Genomic DNA, 25,453 nt, shown 5'->3' with positions numbered 1-25,453 from the left:
TCTTTCTTTCTCTCTTTCTTTTTTTCTTTCTTTCTTTCTTTTTCTTCTTTCTTTCTTTTCTTTCTTTCTTTCTTTCTTTCTTTCTTTCTTTCTTTCTTTCTTTCTTTCTTTCTTTCTTTCCTTTCTTTCTTTCTTCTTTCTTCCTTACCATTAGCACATGTAGTACTATTTCCAGCACTGTACTGCAGTATAATATTATGTGCCAGTGATGAGCTTGAGAAATTTCACTAGCATACCGTAGTATTATAAAGCAGAGTCATTGCCCAGTGGACCGCTGATCTCATTGAATAGGTTGGGAATCTATTTATTTTAAGGCACTTTCCTAAATGTTAAGGGTTCCCTGTGGTGAGTTTTGAAAATTAGTGGCTAAGGGGAAGATTTCAAAATACAGTGAGGTTTCTTGGATCTGGAATTTTTGGAGAAAAGCTAGAGAGAAAAGGAACCCAAATATGCAATTGACGTGAAGGGGAAAGGCAGGTTGAAAGTTATTGAAGACCACATAGACTGCAGTATTGTGATTTCTCTGTTAGTAGTGAGCAACTGAAAAGAATCAATCGATTCTGCAAATGACGATTCTAGCACAGATCATATAAATTGACATGTTCCTATAAATGTGCACCTTTTCATATGCATTCTGTTCTTTGTGCCCATAGCCTCTTTTTTAAAAGATTTTATTTATTCATTCATGAGAGACATGCACACACACAGAGGCAGAGACCCAGGCAGAGGGAGAAGCAGGTTCCCTGCAGGGAGCCCAATGTGGGACTCGATCCCAGGATCCTGGGATCACGCCCTGGGCCAAAGGCAGGCACTAAACCGCTGAGCCACCTAGGGTTCCCAGTACCCATAACCTCTTTAAGAAAAGGATGCGTTCTTGTTAGAAGCTTATTCTGTTTTCGCTTTTTATTTTTATTGGTGTTTTATCTTGGCCCCCTAAGGAGGGGGGCTTGTATCTCATTTATTATGATGTGTGTGTTTGTTCCAGAAATTTCCTAAGAACAGATCTGTAATTGCATGAAAGTTGCCCATTTAAAAAAGAAACACTTCCTTGGAGCGTTTGTAATGGTAGATTCTCAAATTAAGGAGTCTATTTTGGCATCTTGAGGGTTAAAGATCCTCTCAGAATCTATAGGTCCTGGAGAAGGCAGCTTCTAAACTCAGCTGCTTAGACCCATTTTTTTCCCCCAGCAAACAGGAAATGGAGCCCTGAAGGCCTTTTTTTTTTTTTTTTAAATTGGAAAGTGTGGGGAGGGGGCATACTCACGATGCCCACTTACAACCCCGAGCCTGACCCAGACTTGGGGGTCTCTGTGTGTTTTTTCTTCTCTCTCTTTTTTTTCTATTATTTTGGCAGACTTTTTGGAATGTCTGGGAGCTAAGGGCTTTGCTTCATGGAGCAGAATTCTGCAGCAAGAAAAAGAGAAAGTTATAGACTAAACCACAGAAATGTAAACACGTCTGCAGCTAAAATAACTCCACTTTCATTGAAAACACTCCTCCTTCACAATCAGACTTCTGTGTGCTATGGTCAATAAAACTGCATGTTAATAGCGACCAATTAATAGATTATGTTGCCCGGCCTTAAAAGTTGAGGGAGTTTTAATTATTATTTTTCAAATTAAAGGAGTGCTTATTCCCTCCCTTCCCTTGGGGGGTGTGTGTGTGTTGGGGGGGGGCTTAGCTTTCTTTCTGGCTGTTTGCTGAAATTCTTGGCTGTTAAAGTTTGCAGAGGGAGGGACACGAGGAGTTTTCACTCGGTCGGAAAAGGGGAGAGTGTGCAAGAGGACGCTGTGGGATGGGTTCCTAGCCATCACGCAGGGACGGTCGTGACAGCCCCCGTGGGACACGAGCGAGTGAACCGCAGCAGCACTCAGGTAAGCGCGACGTTGATGTCAGGATTCACTGATAAACTAAACCATCTGGAGGGGCTTAGCACCGCGCGCCCCGGCCCCGGAGAGGACCTCGCGCTCCCCCTCTTGCGAGCGGCGTTTTGCAGCCACCGCTCTCGGGCGGGCCGAGCATCCTCGCGCCGCGTCCGCATCGCGCTGCCGCCGAGCCTCCACCGCTCGGCCTCCCGAAGCCGGCGGCACCCGGCCACCCCGTCTCCTCTGCATTAGCCTGAGGGCGGCGTCTTCACAGCGACGAGCATCCGAGGCTGTCCGCGGCCGTCTTAAACTTCTAGGGCAGCAACCAGTTCTTTTATGATTTTGCATGTCTGCGGTGGCTGAAGCTAGGGAAAAAAAACAAAAACAAAAAAACAAAGAAAGGAAACAAACAAAAAAACTATTTCTCACTAAATGCGACCTTGAGCCCCGAGGAAGAGGAGGCACATCCGCGGCTCCCCCGCTCCCCCCACCCGCGTGCTCCCGTCTCGCCTCCTGGAGGCGCGTCCCGGGTGCGTCTCCTGCGGGGCCGGCTCCGCGCTCACGCCGTCCCAGGCTCGGCTGCTGCAGCTGCTCCTCCTCCTCCTCCTTCTCCTCCTCCCTCTCCGCCTCCCCTCCACCATCCGCCCCCCCCAGCCGCCAGCTCCGTCCTACACCCAGAAGCGAGCAGACCTGCCCGCGCCGCGGGGCTCCCCGCCCTCGCACTCCCACGCGCGCACACCCACGCGCGCTTGGCCCCCGCGCGCCCCGCCCCCGGCGCGCACCCCCGGATCGCGGGTCGCGCGTCGGGGCGGCCTCCCTGCTCGGCGATTGGCGGGAGCCGGAGCCTCCCCGAGGCCGGCGCCCACACCATGGGCTGAGCCCGTCGGCGCCCCGGGAGTCAGTGCGGCCCGGCTCGGCGCGCACCGCCAGGCACGCGCGGGCGCGGACACGCGCGGACACGCACGTGCGGGACACGCCCTCCCCGACGGCGGCGCTCGCCTCCGGTAAGTCCCGCGCCCCGCGCGCCCTGCCCCGCGGCTCCCGCGCTGGCGGAGGGACAGGTGGGGCGTGCGGCGCGGAGGGGTGGCTCGCAGCTGCCCGGCCCCGAGGGCGCGCGGGGTCCCGGAGGGATGGAGCGAGCGGGCGCCCCGAAGTCTGCAGGGGGGCTCATCTGGGGCCCCCCGCGAGCAAAAGCCGACTTCTTCTTGTCTAGACTGCAAGTAGATGTTACCTGAAAGCCCCCTCTTGGCTGAAAAGCAGGGACCAGGTGTGCGCTCGGCTGTCACTGCGCGGTGGTCCTCGCAGGCGTGGACTCTCCCTCCGACGGCGCCCCAACCCCGGGCTCCCTCTCTTTCTTTTCCCCTGCCCCGTGCTACCACCTTGCAGCTGTTCTGTGTATGGTGCTTACAATTTGCTACCTTAATTGGGGGTCCTTGGCGTGTTTAACAATGTAGCCTGGAATAATAATAATAATCATAATAATTCTTCTTTCTTCTTCTTCTTCTTCTTCTCCTTCTTCTTCTTCTTCTTCTTCTTCTTCTTCTTCTTCTTCTTCTCCTTCTCCTTCTCCTTCTCCTTCTCCTTCTCCTTCTCCTTCTCTCCTCCTCCCTCCTCCTCCTCCTCCTCTCCTTCTCCTCCTCCTTCTTCTTCTTTCTTCTTCTCCTCCTCCTCCTCCTCCTCCTCCTCCTCCTCCTCCTCCTCCTCCTCCTCCTCCTCCTCCTCCTCCTCCTCCTCCGCTAGACTGGGTATCTTCCGAAAATCCATCATCCATTTATCGCTATTACATATTGCTAGATGTGTTGCAAAAGGTACTGTGACTCTCTGCAGTTATCTTTATTATTTTTAAGCATAAACTTATATGCTGTTTATTAATAGCAGGCCAGACTGCCCAATAAAGTGCATAAACAGTTTTTAAGGCAGATGTGGGCTTAATGCAACTCTTCGTTGATATAAGGAGAATTTCGTTTATCCTTCAAAAGAACATATTCATATGGGCCACAGATTTCACACTCGACATGTTTCTGTAGTTTCTGCAGTTCAAAAAACTTTCAGTGTGAGTGGGAAATAAAAAAAAAAAAAAAACAACATTGTATTTTTCCCTGGGTGACATAACCTAGCGCATAGAGTTTATTTATCATCGGAACTACTTTTGAGTATTTTCAGTTCTCTCCAAGCAGTTTAGAGCCCTTGACCGACCTCAGCTCCCCATCACCTTATCACCAGGAGAACTGTCACATTCCTGGGGTTTAACCCTTGCTCTGCTAGCATCAGCTTCTGCCAGTTCCTTCACCAGTGGGAAGACCAGGCAATAGAACTTATGTAAAAACCCAACCAGAAAAATTACTTCACTGGGTGTCAAATTATGAATGAGCTAATCATACCATTGAAATTACAAATCTAGTGGAAACAGGATGAGCTATGCAAACTTGTGGCTAATATGTAAAGTTTTATAATTCTAAAGAAAGGTTTTATGAGTGCTACCCACATCACCAATGCTGTTTGTGGTTTGGTAATCCTAGCTTCGATTTGACTCAATGACTTCTGGAAATTACACTAAACTGGCGAATGAGTATTATATCTTTTGATTTATAGGTTTAAGAATATGTAATTCTAGCACTACTTAAAATTATAGTTTCTCTTCTAACACTTTGCCATCACTTCATTTTATTTTTAAAAATTCAGGAGAGAATTGTGATGCATTATTTTACATGTGTCTGTTATTTCATGATGGGTGCTGGCTGACTTGATCCGATATTCCTCCTTCGGCTAAAACTTTGAAACCAGCGTTTTTTACCATTGAATGGATTATGTGATTGGGGCTATATATACAGGCGTAGATAAACATCCCCCCCCCTCTACTTCTCCTGCTTTGTTTTGGTATTAAAGAAACACCTTTTTGAATTTCTAATCTCATAAAATCAGGTATTTTATGGCAAGGGCTAAGATCCCAGGGGACTGCTAGATATATAAGTACGAAGTAAAGCATCTCCGAAACATGTCAACATTGATTTTTAGCTTAATGTGCTATTCTAAAATATTATACGTATTCTGTGCATATATAGAATATATCATGTTATAGATAAATAAATACTAGAAAGCTCTCAACCTTTTTTCCTAAAATTAATATTAGCTCTGATTTTTTTCCCAGTTAGTTATCCTTAAACAACAAGAACGTAAAATAATAAAAGAGGCATTTATTTCTTCGCAAGACAGAGGAGCTAATGTTTCTAAAGGCTTTCCCTACTCGCTAGTGAAAAAGGATAGCAGGTCAGCGTCAGTCATATGATATGGAGTGGTGGGGAGACATTGTCATGTTGAATAAATGTCAGTGCTGCCTGCTATTTCATAGAACTCCATTCAGGAGGTGTTGACATAGAGACACCTGCATGTTTCTAATGAGACTTACGGAGCCAGGGAAGCAAGATGTGGTCAAGGTAACTTAAGTCATCATGAGCAAAATCGCAGCCTTTTGATGCTGCTCCGTTTATGGTGGGAGTTGCTCTCTCTAAACGAGGGTAAAGAGACAAAGGTCACCTCCTGGCTTCATCACCCTTTTGCTTTCCAGGCAAGCTTTTCCAATGAGGAGAAAACCAAAGGGGTTCTGTTTTCTTTCCCCTTTCCGTATAAGGCTTCTTGGGCTTTCCCAGGGGGAACATAGTCCTTCAAAATACAGCAATTGTTTATGATCCACACCTTGAATTTGAAACTGTCTTAAAAACTCTGGAATGACATTTGTAAGAAAAGCAAGCTGACACAATAGGAATAGTCAAATATTTTGGGCACAATTTCAGGCTGTTTGGATACTTGGCTATAGCAGCGCCAGTTGGGGTGTTGGGGGGACTTTGTAAGTCATGGTGATAATTGGTGATTGCTCAGGCATGAGGTTGACCAGGCATCCCTCTGTATTGTTGCGGCTCAGGATGATCTCCCCAGTGCTTCTTTGCACTTCTAGCAGCTTGTTAGCAGTCAATTAATTAGTTGTGCATTTTGCATTGTCAATATACACGTCACATTTATTGGATCAGAGGTGTTCTGTAGATAAACAACAGGGGTTTCCAATCATTGGAGGAGCCTCAGAATCAGTTTTTCAAAAGAGCCGGGGGAATTGTCCGCTTTTAATTTTACCTTTTATTTGTAACATTTTGGCATTTAAAGGAGAGAGGATTCAATGCTTCATGTTTGTAACATTGCAAATCTAGTGAAGGTAGTGAAGGCGGATGATCTAAAATTACTTTGCTAAATTTAAGTGTAAGTAAAATGTAGACAACACCAAGAAATTAAAGGGTGCGTCTAAGAATGGAGCACTGGGTCTGAGTTTTAGATTTAAACTAACTTTTAAGTTCTTCTATTTTTATAGTGACATGTCATAATCTGGAAGACCCTGATTGCGTATGAGAAATAGTAATTTGACAATGAAAGTAAGGGGTTCAGTTACCTTGACTCAGTGTATGCTCAGAAGTGTGTGCAAAGAAGTTTTATTATGTGACGTTTTTCTATGTGTGTCAAGACTGAAATATCCTTAAAGTGTGTATAATAAGCCCTTTGAATTAATCTATCAGTCTTCGATTATAATCTTAGAGAACTAGACGTGAGATATGATCTAGGACAAACTGCTAGCATGTCTAAAGGTTTTAAAAAACTAGATCTGTGGCTCCTTCTTTTTAAAACATACACTATAATTTTGAATTGCTTTAGTGGGAATGAGGTTTTCATACATACTGGTGTCTCATATGATATTCCCTTTAGGAATAATATTATTCCAATAATTATTCCCTCTGGAAGGGGGAGAAAAGCATCTCTCCAATGAATACGAAATACAGGCTCATGTATGGCCACATTTTACTTTTAATAGCAGGAAACTCTAATTTTCACTTAATTAAGGGTTCGGCAAGGGCTCCCAAATCTTAATTTAAAAGTGAAGACGGGTGCTTGTTTCTCGTTCTGGGTGCAGAGGAGCAAAGGAGGTAAGCCCTGTTTGGCAATGTACCATTGTTGCCATATTTCTGTTACATGAATCTCCATCCCGGTGGGGAGATTCATTTTCTCTGTGATGGAGTGGAAGTGTGCGTTATGGATTCTTGGGGCTTACTAAGTCCATGAAAGTTGCAAAGTCAACGAAAGGCTGAATCGGACTGTGCACATTCTTCTGTGTCCCAGGCAGGGCAGTTTGTGTAACCACCTTGGATGTAGTCATAAACTGCTTTGTGGAGATGGATTCGCCAGTGTCGTTCTGAACTAAGATGGGCATCAGATTCAGTACCCTCTGGAACAATAGGGGAAACCCAAGGTCTTACCCTATCTGTTCATGGCCCATTGCCTTAACAGAATAAATTGGTTGGAATTGGCAATGGGAAAAGTGCTGTTCCCTCCTCTGTGCGTCCCTGAGGCTGGAAATTTGCTTGAGGCCAGGATGAATGAGGATCTCAGGCATCGGAGAGGGATTAGAAGAAGCCATCATGGGGGTGGGGTGGGGTGGGGAAGGGACCACTGCGGCCCCATCTGTTAAGTGAAGCTTTGGACCCCAGGAGGGAACAAGGTAGACTTTGGGATCCTCGCTTGGGCCTACACAGATCTGGTATAAATAGTAACTAAAGTAAGTGCTAGTAAAATAAAGTGTTTGGAAACACAAGCCACTTACACTTACAATCTCAACATAAAACTTTTAAGTGAAATGTATGAGAAAGCTGAAGTTTCTTTTATTAGGAAGTGAGATAAAAACACATAGAAAACAAACTGACTAGCCTGCTCAGGAACGTTCATAAGAAGATCTCATCCTTCGAATGCGTTCTCATTAAAATTATATCCAACCTCACAAAGCTGATGTGAGCCTGCTGCCAGATTTACAAATCTGGGTTTCTAATTGCACAGAATTTAAACTCGTCTTGTGCAAGGCTTGCTCTTTTTGCAGTGCAAGATTCAGCGGCAAGATGACAGGATAAGCAAAAGTGGAGGAAAATTTGCTTCTTCAGTATCGAAAAGTACTTTCTAGTCTGTTTGACCCTGGCAGGAAAATGCACTTCTCTTCGGAGTTCTAAAATAGAAGTCATGACAATAAAGATCAAGTCCTGGGGAATATCCCGGGTCTTGTCTGGAGAAGGCACCTTATGTTAGCATATGACCGATATTTGTTGCAAGTTCTGAAGCCCAGCCGAAAGTCCCTGTTGTGGAGGCAGAGGAATAGATTACTGATTGTTGCTCAAAGTATCAAAAATGGGAGGATTTCATGGCTGAGACTGTTAGTTGGGAGGTGGCTGACCGTCGTATGGTTGGTATGATAAATTCGGATTTATTTTTGCAATTTCCGAAGGCTTCTAAACACAGGTGGTCAAACAGAATGTCCCACAAGGACAGTTCCTCCCAAATACTCCGTACCAAAAACCAGAGGTACGTCCATGAAATCATCCCCGGGGCACCCCCGTGGTTCAGTCAGTTGGGTGTCTGACTCTTGGTTTCGGCTCAGGTTATGATCTCGGGGTATTGAGATGGAGCCCCGAGTCCCGCTTTTGCTCAGTGGGGAGTCTGCTTGAGATTCTCCTCCCTCTGCCCCTCACCCCCACTCCTGCGAGCTCTCTCTCAAATAAATGAATAAATAAACAAATAAATAATTAAAATAAAATAAAATCTTCCCATAAGTATGTAGACCCCATGGTAAGCTACCAGGAGGCAGAGAAGGGGTTACATTTGTGTGCCTATTAATAACATATTTATAACTACAGTTGGCTTCAGTATAAACTTTTTCTTTGCAAAAGCTCAGCATTCAATCGTGTTATATTTCCTTTATTAATTTTAAGCAACCTGGGAACACATTTCTCAATCAAAATTTCTTTTTTTTTTAAGATTTTATTTATTAGAGGGAGAAGCAAGCTTCTCGCAGGGAGCCCGATGTGGGGCTCAATCCCAGGACTCTGGGATCACACCCTGAGCCAAAGGCAGGTGCTCAACCACTGAGCCACACAGGCGTCCCTCAATTGAAATTTCTTGATCACCTGTTGCCTGAGAGCACTGGCCACAGAGAGGTGTGGGGAACATGGGTTGGTTAGGGGCTGTGAAGGCTCTGGATATGTCTAGAGTCTGGAAAGACAGCTGCAACTTTAATGGGGGGAAAGCCAGAAAAGTCCAGTGTGGAGCTCACCTATTCACTTGTCTGACTCCCACAATTTAGTGACCTGCCTGAATTATTCTTTTTTCAATCAGTCGTACTGACAACATGTAAACAAACTCTAGCCCTTTCTACTCCAAATAGCTAATAGCATTCACTCTGAAAGCAGCGTCCTTGGGATAAATATCTGCAGGTGGAAATTAATGCAAGACAAGTGGCATGCCCAAGAATGCTGGGAATGCTGATAGGGCAGAGACTGGTCTGTGGTCAGATTTGATCCAGGTTGTGAAGGTTCAGGACTCCAGCAGAGGAAGGGCATTCTGGGTCACAGAGAGACAAGTACAGGAAGAGAGACTAGAAAGTGCAGAGTGTATCAGAGTATGGCAAGCTGCCTTTTAGCCTGTGTTATTGCCTTATATTCTGTGCAAGATGCTGTGCAGGGCTCTGTGGGGAAGCCTCAGGTTATACCTTAAGGAAGTTGAAATTTAGAAAGGGAATAAGGCGGGGGTGGGGTGGGGTGGGGAAGGCACATGCCATGGGATCTAGAAGGGGAGTGAAGCCTGGAGCCATGGGATCTAGAGAGGGAGTGACTTCATATGCTAACAAAAGTGGCTCATTCAGTAATGCCAGCTGCTCAGACCAGGCCGGTGTGATGGGTGTTATGGTGAGGTAGGGCGCCCCCCCCAACACTGTATGCTGGCCGAGGCAGTGGCCCCTATGGAGTGTCTACGTCAAGTGCTATTTGGGGGCCACAGCAGCAACCGCCCATGCAACACACTGGGCAAGCTTGCTATCCCATCACACAGCCCATTATCTCCTACAGACTGGTGGGAGAACTTTTTTAGTCTCAGCATCAGGAGTACTTGTGGGAGCCTTTGGCTGGATGGCCTGGCTCCAGCACAGGGAGGGCCCCCACTGCCCACCTGCTGGGCTCCCACGGCCTTAGCTACCCGCTGTGTTCTTACTCTTGTTTCTCTTTAGCTCCATCTTTAGTATTTATTTTGCATCTACTTTTGAGTTTTTAAAAGCCTTTTTATATTGCATATATCCTTGTAGATGAGTTCAAATCTTTTTTTTTTCTTTTTGGAGCAAGGTACAGTATAAATAAAATAGTCCATCATATAAAAATCATATAATCAAAGAATGATCTAAACTGTACCATGGGAAGAGAGTGCTGCCCGAAGGATGAGGCATTGGGGCTGTACCATGTCCCCATGCCATACCTGGTGTTGGGTCAGGGGGCTGACCTGACAGGTGGCAGGGGGCAGGAGGGCAGGGGAGTCAGGCACTGTTGGTGCTTGGAGCCGTGGAAGTGTTACCCAGGAGCTGGGTCCTGTAGCACAAGGGCTACCCAACCCTCTCAGGTTTTGGAGGGACCAACCTAGACACTTAACTTCAATATCCCAAGTGTGAAGTTAAGAGGTAGGGAGGAGAGGATCTTGCAATAGGAAAGGGAGAATGTGGTTTTTGGCTGATTGAGGGACAGTGACTGCATCAGGGATGGGGCAGGCCTGGGGCATGTGTTGCCCCGCTCACCACGGCTCTTTCAAGGAGGGTCCCTTAATCCTCCCATTTTCCAGAATAGCAGAGTGAGGCTTGGGAGTGTTAAGGCCAGAGTTAGGTAAGGACTTGCAGAACCAAGTCCTGGAATCTGTGCAAGAGGCTCTGGTGTCCGGAATCCTCTTGGTTGGATGGAGCAGAGGGCCCACTTATAGAGGTGACAAGGAGGGAGCAGGGTGATGCAGAGGTGGAGTCAGGAGTGCTGGGCAGTGCTGGGCAGAGAAAATAGAGTGCAAGTCTCATGGCTCATTTAAAATTTTCCATTAAGAAGAAAAGGAGGGGCTCCTGGGTGGTTCAGTCAGTTGAGCGTCTGCCTTCCACTCAGCTCATGATCCCGGGGTCCTGGGATTGAGTTCTGTTTTTCCCTCTGCCCCTGCCTCCTGCTTGTGCTCTCTCTCTCTCTCTCTCAAATAAAGAAATAAAATCTTTAAAAAAAAGAAAGAAAAAAAACCCCAGTTAAATTAATTTTAATAATCTGTTTCATGTAACGCAACATGTCCAAAATATTATCGTTTCAAGTGTAATGCATATAAAGATTGGTGGGATATTTAATATTATTATTTTTTATATTAGATCTTCCAAATCCAGTGTGGGGTTTGCACTTACAGCACATCTCTGTCTGGACTGACCGTGTTTCAAGGGCTCAGTGGCCGCGTGTGTGTAGTGGCTACTGTATTATTAGTGCAGGTTTAGAATCTTTGGATACGAATCTTTGGATTCATATTTGATATAATCAGTAACCATGAAATCCATTATAAAACTCGATCACAGGAGTAGAATTTTGTGACTTTGTGTCTCCTTTGGATCTCACCCAGAATATCACTGTGGAACCAGATATGATAGCAGTAAAACATTGAGTGCTAGCATGACATATTCAGTACTAAATTTGCAGTTTTCAAATTGGAGGGAAAATGTATATATAATTTCCTGTTGACTCACTTCATGCTTTTAAAGAGCAAAATAAAATCTCTGCTTTCAGGCTGAGGCTTTGCATGCCTGGTAACGAACGAGTAGTGCTGCTTTTATTGGAATCATGCTCTGACAACTTCATGAGTAAAAAAATTCTTACTTGAATATTCCCTTATTTAAAGATAATTCCAGCATGATGACAAATTTCTTGTTTTGCCGGTGGACAGTTTCTTGAGAATAATGCACTTTATCATTTTGAAGGATAGCATTCTTGAGGTGCTGGAAAGAACATCAGTGAGATGGATTGTTGCAGGATTAACTTTCAAGAGCACGTATTCACACAATTTGGTAATGGCAGGTTCCACTAACACAGGCCTCTCCCTCTTAAGTAACGCACCAGCTCATGGCAAAGTCTTATGAAGTCAGTCGTGTGTGGTTCATATGCTACTTGTTATTATCAATGTGCTGTGTGTGATGAGTCTTTGAATAACTTAGCTCTTTACCTTATGCGTGCTTTAGAGTTCAGATTTAATTTAATTTTTATGCAAAGTAAAAGACCCCCACTGTAGATCTTCCTCATTCGCATTTCCCTGAATAAGAAATTTGTTTTCAGTTCTAGTGCCTGGTCTGCAGCAGCAAACTCCTAGTCTGTGCTTCCTTGTAAATGGTTTGCTTTCATTATCACTAGTGCATGATAAGGGAATTTCACTGTCCCTATTCTGCTGTATTTTTCCCAGTGGGCAATGCTTACTGTAAAGAAACAGAAGACAAAACAAAACTGCGTTAAGTGGAATGGATGCATGTGGCTTTTCTCAAATCTAATCACTGTGTCAAATTTAACACCTCATTTGTTCAGTTATTGGCAACCGAACACAGGGGAAAGAGAATATTGGGATTTATATTTAAAAACCCCCAAGCCTCAAAACTGACAAACGGGGCTGTGTGTTCTCGTCTATACTAGTAGCACATCTCTGGTTGCTGGGATGCTCCGTTGTGAAGGCCATCGGGGGACAAACAAAAAAGCAAGAATACTTATCTCACGCTCGGTCGGCTCCGCTGCTTTCAGATGTGGGCAACAAATCCCATTTTGCAGTCGAATCCCGTTCCGTTCAACACGGAGCATGGGCCACCAGGTGAGATCCTCCCGGAGGTAAACTGAAATTCCCTTCTGGGGCTACTGCCGTCCACTGGATGCCGTAGGCCGCGTTCAACCTACCGGTTTCCCAGGGGAGTACAAATTTAATTTAAGGTCTAAATTATATTTGCGAAGTCTGAAGCACATTAAGGCTTCTTAAATAATTCACTTGGGGTTACGTTCAGTGAACATGTGTAAATATGAGAATGTGCGAGGCAAGTGGTCTCAACAGAGAGTGGATACGAGACCACATTGATGTAAGCCACATGTGCTTAAGATCTTGGAGGAAAATCCGTGTCATCGCTGGCAAGCAGAGCTTTAGGCTGGCCGGGTGGCTCCCAAGGCAGGGTTGATGTCCAGTCGCTCCTGCGCTGGGTCCTTGCCACTTCATCCGGGAAGACCTTGGTGACAAAGTGTCGAATGTGGGATTGTCAGCCGGTGGGTGCTGCTGTGGCAGGAAGAAGGTGAGAGAAGGGCCCCACCCCCAGTGGGTTCCCCACAGGCTTCTCAGGTTCGGTGTCTGTGGTGTGAAATGGCCAACATGTGCTCTTGGAAGCGGCTGTATTTAGTTAGACTTGGATTAATAACGACAACTATGGAGTTTTTCCCTTCAGGCTTTCATATGCTATAGGGCTGTGGGGGTGGGTTCAGCGACATGACAAGTGGCACCCCGTAGACCCACCTCGTCAAGGATTCTGAGCATCGCCTAGTGCCTCCCTCCTCCTGCTGACCTCTGGACAGATACGTGTCCCCCTCGGCATCACAGTCTCCTATCTCTCCTGCAAGAGCCTGGTCTCCGTAAGTGTATGGACGGCATGGATGTTGTAGATAGACGGCAGCGCCAGCGAAATTTCACCTGCCGTGGGCACACACAAGGGCTAAAAGAAACAAGCCGGCGAGTCTAATGAAATCAGGCTGCAGATCTGAAGCGATTTTGGAATATCCTGCTCTGCTTTCTGTCCTGTGTCTGGTTTTCATGGAAATTTGTGTCTGGGAATGAGAGGGAATCGGAGTGGATTTGCTGGAGGCAGGTGCCTGCGTTCCTTGGCTTTGGCCATTAGGAGTCAGGTCCAGGGACCTCCTCAGAGGGGGAGGGACCCAGAGGTCTTAGGAGATTTGATGAGCACCCTGCAGTCTTTATAAGACAGTGGGGGGATTTTCACAGACTTCCTGATTTTTTAAAATTATTCATAAGTCTGCCCTAGACTGGGATTTTTAGGACAGAAAACACGCTCCACTCACTGTCCGTGCTCCGTAAATTACCATTTGAGTTCGTCGCAATGTTATTTCTATAGCCTGTGATGCTGGTGTACATAACTTCAGAGATCATGGGTAAAACGACTCCATTTCTTTCTCTGGCAAGAGCATGGCCAGTTCAGGTCAGGAAGACGTGCGGCAGCATCACGGCTGGTGCTGTTGGAAATACAAGCTGGGTCCTGAGAGGTGGAGAATAAATTCTGGTCCACCCTAGATTAAAGAAGTAGTGGAAATGAGGATCAGGATTCGTTATGTTTGCACTGGCACGGAGAACAAGATTGAACACTAGTTTTTAGTCTTTGCTCCAAGCAAGTGAAATAAGAATTGCATATCATGTATTTGAGAAAGTTAAATGCATGCTTCCCTTCTGGAATAAGCAAGATTCATAACAGACTCAGGCAAGGCAAAGATTGCTCCCTGGATACTTACTTAATATGGAATGAAACGATGTCCTGAGAAATCTTCGGTTGGTAGACACTTAAAAAAAAAATAGGTTGATGTTTTTGAATAAGTACACTCCTCAGCTTCATTTGTCTCAGATCGTTCACTCCTATTTCTGTCCTTTTTTATTTTTTATTTATTTTTTTGTTTCTCTCTGGTTTTGTTTCTTCTGCTCGACACCCACTGGCTTCTAAAGCAAGGGGTGATGTGTGTGTGTGTGAGTCGTTGGTTGAAGAGCCTGTCAGGAAAAAAAAAAAAAAAGAGCCTGTCAGGGTAGCATTGCTCTCACGGGAATAACGATGGGGACATCCTAAACAGATGCGAGTAAGTGCAGACAGCATTTACTTTATCACTGAGGCTTCGGTGCTTAACAAGTGGCGAAGAGACAACGTTTTGTGATGCAGTTACCCTTAGGCTTAAATTAGTGTTTTCAACTATTTTTCCTGACCAATCCACTGCAGGTGGAGTCTTTTCAACCATTTTCCCCCAAATCCTCCTTCTCCCATGTACTAATCTAACAGCACAGATACCCTATCTGTTTAGGAATTTCACATTATACATTTATATGTCTATCTACATTCAGGTGTAGTCTGTACTTTATACAAGAAAAGAGTGAAGACTTTTTCTCATCCTCCGAGAACTGATTTTAGCCTCTTTGGGAACACATGGCTTACGTACACAGTGCCCGTGCTTAGCTTTGAAAAAGATTCGGCTTAGGAGAAGAGAGGGCATCTGTCTGGGAGCGTGGCCTGAGAACGGATAGCGATAAAGCAAAAAGCAATTGACGGCTCCCTTTCCCAGAGGGCTCCATTAAACCTGCAAACTCTGGACCCACACGTTCTTTCCACATGCGAAAAGGTGGTAGAATTCTTTTTTTTTTTTTTTTAAGATTTTATTTATTTATTCACTGGAGACACAGAGAGAGGCAGAGACACAGGCAGAGGGAGAAGCCGGCTCCCTGCGGGGAGCCCGATGCAGGACAGGACCCTAGGACCCAGGGATCACGCCCTGAGCTGGAGGCAATGCTCAACCACTGAGCCACCCAGGTGCCCCGGAGGGAGGATTCTGATCAGACTTGGGTGTACAAGATCGGAGGGGCTGCCGAAACACCCACGCTGCAAAAACAAGTCGACAGGGGCCAGTGGCCCCTAGTGTGGTAGCCACTGGCAGGGCTGCCTTCCCTTCGGAGTCCGGGCAGGAGCAGCCCTCCGGCTTCTGCGGACAGCCTTTTCCCGTCCTCTTGGATGTATAAATGCGGGTCGTGTGGCCGATCTGGTGCAGCTGGATCACATTGACGCTAATGTTTCCCCTCCAGTAAAAATGGAAATATATTAAAAAATAAACAACCAAAAAAGACATGCTGAGTTTAGACCAAAAATCAATCAGAAGAGAAAAACACTTGGGCCAGCGTCAAGAGCAACAAAACCGCGCCAGCACAAATTTTTATGAAAATGATCATTGAATAGTATTTCCATGAAAAGGCAACTGACTCAGAGACGGAGGGTGAGTGTCCCGTGAGGCAGACCAGAGTCGGAAGGGCCCGCCCACGCCCGAGGCTGACAGCTCCGCTCAAGCACAGTTACTAGAAGTGACCCAACCATCCCGAAAATAGGAAAAAAAGTTCACGAGGGAAAAGCCAGATTCTTAGGCAGGGAGAGAAATGTGTGTTGTGAAACCAGCACGGCTTGGGAAGAATCTAGCGCTGCATTTGAGTCTCTCCTCCCCAGGAGCAGCCCCACAAATAACCCTCTTGTTCTCCGCTGAGGGCTGCACAGTCCCCGATGATCTTCTAGAAGGGCCAAATGGGAGACGACGTTCCTGGAGTGAGGAAGGCGCACGGATGAAGTCTCTCCCTTAAATGCTTACCTCCAGCTCGTGGCAGAGGAAGTGTTATGGTATTTTCTGCTGGTACACTTCCTTCTGGAACATCACAAGGCAGCTTGCTTGCATCTGAGGCAGGAGATCCAAGTGGTTATGCACGAGCATCTCCCAGCTGCCCTGCAGAGCCCTGTGGCTCCCTCCACCCGCCCCCGGGGCCATCTGTGCCCGCTCCTTGGAATGTGAAAGGTACGTTTTTTCCAGGATTCTTTTTGTCTTTGTTGCCTGCCTTGGAAGGGGTGCTTAACTCCAAGCAAGCGCTGGCTGGTTAGGAGAGCTCCCTCTCCTTAAACTTTCCCCTCTTCTTCTTCCCACATGGCTTCTTTTTAATGCCTTACAGACAGACATGAGCTTGAGTCAGCGGTGACCTGCAGTCAGAATTTGGATAATTAGCAGCAGGGTGACCAAGTGCTAGGTCATGGTCACATGGAGCAGAGATTTGGACTTTTCTGAATACTTGCCCTTAAAAATCACTAAAAATACCTCTTTATGAGGTGACTCCTCACACAGTGGATGCCATCGTAGTAAGATCACATTGGTATCTGGTGTTTCATTCTTTTTTTTTTCTTTTTTCTTTTTTTTTCTTTTTGGTAATCAGGTCGGGTTAGATGACATAGCACAATGTGTGCCTGAACACTTACCTATGATGTTTGCTTATAGTATAGGCTCATCTATACTGTAGATGAGATCTCCTCTTCTACGACAATAGCTGACACTTACTTTGCTGGGCTCTTTCTGGGGAATTCTCTTCAAACTTAATAATTGGGCCTTTTGACCATAAAACAGCCCAGGAACTTAGAAAACGCTGATGATCCTAACGAACCAGAGTCAATGATGACACAAAGTCCATCCACGTCTGTATCCAGACAGAGTAAATATCAAACACTGTTTCCTTTCCTAGGTCATTTCAGGCTTATTTCACTGCTTGGCTCTGTTTTATTTATTTTTATTTATTTTTTAAAGATTTTATTTGTTTATTCATGAGACACACAGAAAGAGAGGCAGAGACACAGGCAGAGGGAGAAGCAGGCTCCCTGCGGGGAGCCCAACGTGGGACTCGATCCCAGGACCCCAGGGTCACAACCTGAGCTGAAGAGGGATGCTCAACCGCTGAGCCACCCAGGCTTCCCACTTGGCTCTATTTTATTCAATATGATTTCTATGTGGCATTTTTCCTCTCCAAATCTTTTAATAGATGTAAGCTCTTACATATAATATTACATGGGTTATGTGTATGTATATTACATTATAACACATATATTGTAATAATCCTGTATTATGATAACCGTGTGACCAGAGCCTTAGAGTTAAGGTTAAACTCTCTCTTTCTAGACCACATTCAAAGAAGTCTGAGGAGGACCCGAGTCATACTGAATTTTACCCTCCTGCTAATTACTCATGTAGAAAAGGACTGTTTGGGCATCCTGGGTGGCTCAGTGGTTTAGCGCTGCCTTCAGCCCGAGGTGTGATTCTGGAGACCCGGGATCGAGTCCCACGTCGGGCTCCCTGCATGGAGCCTGCTTCTCCCTCTGCCTGTGTCTCTGCCTCTCTCTCTCTCTCCCTGTGTCTGTCATGAATAAATAAATAGAATATTTTTTAAAAAAGAAAAGGACTGTTCTGTGCTGATCTCCTTATAAGGGATTTCTATAGGCCGAGGCACCTGCTGTTCCATGTCCAGGAAGGCTCCAGTATGCTAAGAAACCACATCTAAATACCAGCCTTCTCAAGAGGGACCTTGGAAAGTGCTTTTGCCATGGAAAGTTGAAATCTCCTTTAAGAAAATAAGATTTTTTTTTAAAGCAACGATGTCCTCCGGTTTTGTTGTGTGTTGTAATAAATGCAACGTTTCTTTTCAAGGGACTCTTCTACTCATAGGAATATTGTCACGTCGATTTGCAGAGAGAAAGCCGCCCTGCTAACTGGAGCCATATTTTTCGCTGGAAAAGAAGCCAACCACAGCACAGCCCCTGCTTTTTCATTTCTCTTTCTGGCTTGGCCCTGATTCAGGCTGGCATCTCCGACTCCCTGCTGGGTCCAGGGATGCCACCCGGAGAGGGGAGAGAGCTTGGCTGGGAACACTTGTAGGGGAGATGTCCAGGCTCACTAACTTTTGTCGAGGGGAGCACAGAAGGGGACTGTGGGTGGTCATGCCAGTCTCCAGTGACCCCTGCTTTCCAAACCGCTACCCGTGAGTGGTTTCTCTGGGCACTCAGCTGTGGGTCCCCACTTCAGGGGACAGAGTTGGTTATCCTGTCTCCGTCCCCTGCCCACACAGGCTCAAGCCCTTTGTTTTTTTTCTCATATTTTCTTGAAAACTCTCTGAACACATGGAATTTATGTTAACACATAGTTTAATTAGTCTTTAACATTGCTCCCCAAAAATGGTACTCTGGGAGTTTTCGAAGGATCTTGCCAGGTACTGAAAATGGCAAAGCACAGGTGCAATGGCAACACTCACCAACACGTTGTGGTCCAGGAGAATCTTCTTTTGACCTTTGGAGCATTGTTCTTGTGGTTTAGAATATTTCAGGAGGGGATTCAACCGAACCGGTTCTTCTGTTCTTCAGAACACCTAGTTTCTTTGTGTGGTGTCAAGACCTCCGTTTGCCTTTTAAGTAAAGGGACCAGGGCCACTGCACCATTGGATGTGGCATGTGTCAAGCTTAGGAGAAGGAAGAAGTGCGTCCTTGCCCTGTCCCTCTGCCTTCCTGCATCTTCCCTGGCTGTAGGTGAGGTTCACGGAGTGCATGCAGGCCCACTGGGTATGTCCACAAAGATGTTTCTCCTTCTTCCACTTTGGGTTTTCATCCTGAGACTGCTAATTAAACCATCCCATAAATCCTCCATTATAGGTAGTCAAACCTAATTTTAGATTTCCTGCTTGCTCCGGTGTCCCGCCTGATTGCTACTAGGGTGGCAAAAAGGCAGGACCTGGGGAGTAGGCTGTTTAAACTGGGCCACGTGTGAAAGCCTTCTTCTCAAATATGAACCCAAAGCCTCATATTTGGGGTTTGGTTGTAATTCCTGGATGGCTTTTATCTTAAGTTTCAAAAGCTTCTGAAGATAACTCTTTGAAACACCGCAGCTTGGTTCTTTTTGGTGGACAGCTCTGATGTAAGGAACCAAGAAGGGGCTTCGGGCAGAGAGTGGGCATCAGGTGGTTACAGCGAAGGATAGAGGCAATGGAAGCCTGCCATCTTTGCTAAGAACACAAGGCTCTGTTCCCTCTCAGTGGTCTGAAACTCAGCCCCTTTCTCCTGTTGCAAGCTTCTTAAGAAACTGCGTGTATGTTCCCAATGTCTATTAGGACCAGTTCTTCCTACCTACCCCTGTATCCCCAGTGCTCCAGCATCTTCCACCAGTGATGGTGAATGATGCAGTGGGGCTGGAAATGGGAGGGATCGGGGGTGTGTTTGGGATTTCCGCATTGTCTTTCTCACAGTCCCAAATCTAGGTGCTCCCTTCTCGAGCCTCAGAGTTGGAATTAATTAGTGAATTAATTAGTTAATTAAATTAAATTTTATGGGTTTCTTTTTGAAAAAAAAATTTTTTTTTTTTGAATTTAGAAGGTCAGTGAGTACAACAAAGTTACCAGAATAGTTTGGATTTCAGGCAGCCGAACTTTGTTACCTGCAAAGGAAAGCTGAAACCCAGGGGCTGTTTTTCCACCCTGGAGACTTGGCAGGCAGTGGAGTGCCCCGGGAAAAGGCTGGGGATGTGTGTGTGGGTTTATTGGTTATAGCAGAGGTGGTGTGAGCTGAAATCTAGATGAACAGCATTAAAATGTTTAAAGCTTACAAGAGGTATGTCTGGGCATTTTGGAACTTGAGAGGGTGGTATCTGTAATACTTTGTTCATTGTGGAAATATTAGAACACACACATAAGCAAAAATATTTAAATCTTTCCACACTCAGACATTATGGCTACTGACAATGGTGCATTTAATTCTACAATAGTGGCGATTCTTTTATAGATACTCTTTTTCCAAAAGTAGATCATATCACATTTACAAAGTTTATATAACCTGGTGTTTTTTTTATTAATAACACATTATAAATATCTGTCCATCTCAATAAATATGTTTAATGAAATATCTTCCTTCTGCCACATTATTTTAAGATTGTTTGGGATTCCATTGTGGGGTTCTAGTGTGATGGATTTAACCCGTCCTTTCCATTGAGTATTTAGAGTGTTTTCTGTTGTATTATGATCCCAGAGTTCTCTATCTTGACTGCAGGATATGGGTGCCCAGGACCCATCACAGACCAGTTACATCAGGCTCTCTTGATGGTGAAGCCTAGAAGTCCGTATTCTCACATGCCTGTAGGGTTGGAAATCATGGCTACAAATCATTCTCCACAGTTTTCCAAAGACTAGGGTACATTCTTGGAAGTGGAATTGTGTGATCGAGGTATGTGTCTTAGTCTCTTGCTATATACACTGCCACCTTATCGTTCAGAAGGTTTTTCTTCTTAAACTAATTTACACTTTAAGCTTCAAGGCTTCTGAAAGGCGAAGGATGAAAAGAATTTGCCCGTGGACTTGGGGAAGAGGTTTGTACAGTACCAAACAGGCACATGGGGCTGTTGGGGTTTTGCTTAGTTTTTTGGTATTGTGACATGACCTAAATAAACAAATGAGCGTGCTCCTAAAATCATGAAGACAAATGTATTTGGTGCCAGTTTCTCCCCATGGAGCTTTGGTCAGACACTGGGCAAATGAGACAGCCCTGGCCAGGAGCAAGTGGCAGTGCTACAGGACCAAGTTTTATGTCTCTCTGGGCTCTCACCCATCCATAGAAATCTCCCACACAACACCCATCAAGTATTGAGTTTATTCACTCTGAAGGCCTCTTATGTCCTTTATCAGTTTTCTACTTTAATTGCTGTTTTTTTTTTCTCAACATAATACATATGCATAAAGTTAAATAGTATTTCGGGGCTTATAATGAAAAGTGCTCGTTCTTTGCCTTCCAGCTTCCCTTAGCTGTTCTTGGCTGTTCTTCTGTCCATATTTATAAGTCCTGGGCTCCTGGCGCTTCTTCTTGAGCTTTCAATCTGGATATTATTGATTTTCTATTAAGGAAGAGGAGAGTTGAGTTTACTCCCCTCCCTCCATTCTCCATTCCTCCATTCTTCCAGAGTAGTTAAGCAAAAATGTCAGTGAGATTAATGTTCACTTCTAACATTATTATAACTATATAAATGTAAGAGGTGAGCTGCATGATGTGCTGTGGTGACATTTTCTTTTCCCAGATTTAATAACTGGGATGTGGGTGTTGCCTTAGTTTTCTAGGTACTTATCAATAAGACTGCCCTCTGCTCCCCTGCAGGACTGGCATCTCCTCTCTGGGTGGGGTGGGGACACTTTGGGTGACCTCTCAGGGCAGAGGAGGACCCTTGGGGGTGCTGGGCTGACAGGCTCCAGCTGAACTGGCTCCTTCCAAGCATGCTGTTGTCTTGGGTCTTCCTTCACTGTTAAGTCCAGGAAGGTAAGGATTTTGAGATGCTTTTTACACCAACCAGCAAGCAAAGATAAGCTGGTGACTGAGCAAAAGGATCTTCATTTAGATCTTTGCTTAGAATAGATCATCACTGGCAGGACCAGCTTTGGGTTACAGATGTGCCTCCCATTGCATGGCATGCTGCAGTATCTTTCCCTCTGTGGCTTTATTTCCTTCCTCATTTAGGGCTCTTATGACTTAAGGGTCCATGATTCTTGTCGGTAAACCATCGTGGGGATTTGCCTCTGTTCTTTTTGTTAGTTTGTCTTATTACCTGGTAAATAACCTGGAAGAAACATTTGTTTCCTTCTGAGTATGGAGATTACCCAGATAGTGCCCACTGGTCCCTCCAAACACGGGCCCCTGGTAATCCAGATGGGATTCTTTCTTCCTTTAGGCAGTTGGAACTCTGGATGACATCCTGTAGAACTGCAGCAGTGGCCAAGGTGGGAGATCAGATATTGGATGGGCTTACGGGAGCCAAAGTACATTCCTCCCTCGATAATCCCCTTGAAAATGAAAAAAAGGTTCTCTCAAGTTTTTATGTTTCCAGCTTTCATCTGCTCCTCACTCACAGGTGCTTCATTCCTTGGCTTGAGCAAATACCTTCAGGGAAAAGGAACCAGATGTCTCTTAAAAAAAAAAAAAGAACTATTTAGCTTGAGGAGACCTTTATATAACTAAAATTGTACAGAAAAGCCCAATAAATACCCCCTCCTAATAGAGTGGAACTCTTTTGGTGGAAGCCAGTGCGCTCCTGCCCTGCACTGTCCGCCCCCCCCGCCCACTGTCCCCAGATGCTCTCTCCCATTGGGAACCAGTGTGAAAACTACTAGCTGGTCTATTCTGTCCATTTCTTGCCTGGGAAAATAGACACCTGTAAAAGCCAGTTGTCCAATGTTGCAGGACAGGTGATTGGCAAAGAGGGGAACCCTTGCCCGGTCGCTCATATCCTGTTTCTCATTCCAGCCTGAGTCGTGCTGGGGTCAGTCACGTTTGAACACATGTGGTGACAGTCCGAGGGGATCGCCATCACGTGACTCCAGACGCCCACAGCTTGCTATCAGCCCTGCAGTTGACCTTACCTAAACATGCAAAGCGGTTTATCTTCACATTGTATTTCATACTCAATAATTATGCTTTGAAAATACCACATTGAATTCTTTTGCAATAGTTTTTGGATTTTGGAAATGAGAATTATTTTTTTTAAAGGAAGACATGCCTGCGCAGTTTCCTCATGACTTTTTTCATTTGTTTATTTACTATTTATCTATGTATCTATTAATATTTTGCTGTCTCAGCATAGATTGTCTTTAAATTTTTAAATATTTATTTCTTTTTTTTAAAGTGTGATGCATTCATTATATTGATGAACCAATATACATTATTACCAACTAAAGTACATAATTTATATTGAGGTTCACTCTGTGTTGTCTATTCTGTAGGATTGGACACGTGTAATGCCATATATGTATCATTACAGTATCCTAGTGGGCAATTCCACCACCCTAAAAATCCCCTGTTACACCTATTCACCCCTCCCTTCCTTCCCCTGAACCCCCAGCAAACACCAACCTTGTTACTATCTCCATGGGTTTTTTTTTTTTAAGTTTTTACTTATTTATTCATGAGAGATACAGAGAGGCAGGCAGATACACAGTCAGAGGGAGAAGCAGGCTCCATGCAGGAAGGCTGATGTGGAACTCGATGCCAGGATCTGGGATCATGCCCTGAGCCAAAGGCAGATGTTCAACCACTGAGCCACCCAGGCGCTCCTGTTTCCATGGTTTTGCCTTTTCCATAATGTCACAGAGTTAGACTATACAGTATGTAGTACTTTTCAGACGGCTTCTTTCATTTAGTACATTTAACTTTCCTCTACATCTTTCTGTGGTTCAATAGCTCATTTCTTTTCATGGCCAAATAATATTCCATGCTATGGACATACTGTAGGTTGCTTATCTGTTCATCTATTAAAGGGCATCTTGGTTGCTTCCAGCTATTTTTAGCTGTTATCTTTGTGATATTTTTCAAAGCTGCAATGAAGTTTCAGAGGGGAGGGTGTGACCTCTAGGTGAATGCTGTCCTATCATAAGCAAAATTGAGATTCTAATAATGGGTCATCAATATTCTTCCATGCAGAGGGGAGCTGATTATTTTTGTTGCAGATTTCAGATAGGTCTGAGTCATTTTGGGTCTTTGCTCAGAGGGTTAACTGAAATGAAACTTCTTTGGACATCATATACCCAAATTATTCTCCACTCAGTGTGTTCTGAAACTGGAGCTCATTGTGTTTCTAGTTGGAGGAGAGGTAGATTGTTATCTACACCAGATCATTAGAACCTAGTGTAGAAGTTTCTTCTTGGCATTCCTAATGCTCATATTGTCTCTACCTGCATAGTCCCAGGGTGGGGACATCACCCCCTCCCTAAATGGTCCTTCCCATCTTAGGCTCATTCTGTCAGCCGGGGCTTCCTTATACTGACCTCAGATGGTGTCCATCATTATGTCAACTTTTGCCTTCTAGAATAACACAGTAGGGTGGCTGTTTCTGCTCATGACTGGTACAATTAACACCTAACATGGTGCCTAGTTCCTAGAAATCTTTCAATGAATTTTTATCAAATAATTTTAAAGCCGAACAAATGGATGGATAAATATTTGGCTGACTCTCATACATTTCAAATGCGTATCTGCTTAAATGTCTTTTTTGCAGACAAAACACAACTAGCTTTTTTTAAAAACCCATTTTATACAATATTTTTTGAGCTATCATATATTGATTTTATTTTTATGGACATTTGTTTTTTTTCTACCCATATTGTTCTTGGAAAGTCGTGACCAGAATAGTCCCTAAGAAATAAGGGACCATTACATTTTGTGATCTGGGCTCAATGCTTCCTTTGACTATGTTAGATTCGGGACAGACCCATCACACTGCCTTTGAAAACACTCATGTGTTTTCTTGACATCGACTGCTGCTGAGTCAGACCCCTGCCATTCAATAAATTGGGTGGCCATTAAAAACTCAAGACAAAGAAAATAATCTGAGACTTCAAATTGTATCTTATGAAATTAAAGAAGTTGCAAATAATATTTTTCTTAAAAATTCATGTGATATTTTTTAGTGTCCTAATAAGAATTTTTTTTAACAGGATATATTCCACATGTTTTAATTAAGTTAACTTTCAATGATTTGGGCCCATGAATACTCAGTAATTTCGGGCAAGGTGGTGTTTGGAAGTGATAACTTTTTTATTTGAGTGCGATGGACACCTAATAATAATTTGTAGATAGGACAAATAAAGCTTAGAGAGTAATACATGAGATAGAAAAGTGAGAATACATGAGACAGAAAAGACCCCAAACCTAAAAGGATTTCTACACATTGATGTAGTGTGGAACAAAGGATGTGGGTTCATTAATAAAGATGACATTTATGACTGTGCCAACCAGTGTTCTAGGCTTTTCACATGTGAATCCATTTAATCCATACAACAGCCTATGGAAAGGCACATCTTTATGATTATTTTTTATTGTGGTAAAAAACACATGACATGAAGTGGGCCATCCGAACCATTTTTAAGTGTACAGCTTAATGGTGTTAAGTATAATCACACTGTTATGAAGCAGATCTCCAGATATTTTCATCTGCCAAATCTGCAACTCTGTCTCCACTAAACAACAGTTCCTCTCTCTTCCTTCCACTACTGCTGGTTGCCACCATTATACTTTCTGGCTCCGTAAATTTGACTGCTTTAGATACCTCCCATCAGTGGAATCATGCTGCATTTGTTCCTCTATG

The 25,453-nt window shown here is 44.6% G+C and overlaps 2 long non-coding RNA genes across 10 annotated transcripts in view; one reads left to right on the top strand and one right to left on the bottom strand.

Moving 5' to 3' along the window:
* Positions 1–7,541: 7,541 nt before the first annotated feature.
* The window catches only part of LOC140621671 (uncharacterized), a 63,288-nt gene continuing 45,376 nt past the window's right edge, over positions 7,542–25,453 (bottom strand). For 6 of the 9 annotated variants that reach the window (XR_012021443.1, XR_012021441.1, XR_012021445.1 and 3 more), the window contains 3 exons: positions 21,923–22,280; positions 14,255–14,504; positions 11,525–14,035 (listed from right to left, as the gene is read on the bottom strand). This is a non-coding gene — a long non-coding RNA (uncharacterized lncRNA). Of the gene's footprint in view, positions 8,024–11,463; positions 14,036–14,254; positions 14,505–21,922; positions 22,281–25,453 lie in introns of those variants that run through there. The other 3 variants (XR_012021442.1, XR_012021444.1, XR_012021449.1) reach the window with 3 other exon arrangements.
* LOC140621674 (uncharacterized) lies at positions 15,021–20,657 on the top strand. The gene is made up of 2 exons (XR_012021452.1): positions 15,021–16,333; positions 18,002–20,657. It is a non-coding gene; the product is annotated as an uncharacterized lncRNA (long non-coding RNA).

This window comes from Canis lupus, chromosome 30 (assembly GCF_048164855.1).
Source record: "Canis lupus baileyi chromosome 30, mCanLup2.hap1, whole genome shotgun sequence".
NCBI lineage: Eukaryota > Metazoa > Chordata > Mammalia > Carnivora > Canidae > Canis > Canis lupus.
The sequence above is the reverse complement of the archived record's forward strand: the minus strand, read 5'-3'. Positions and strand labels throughout refer to the sequence as shown.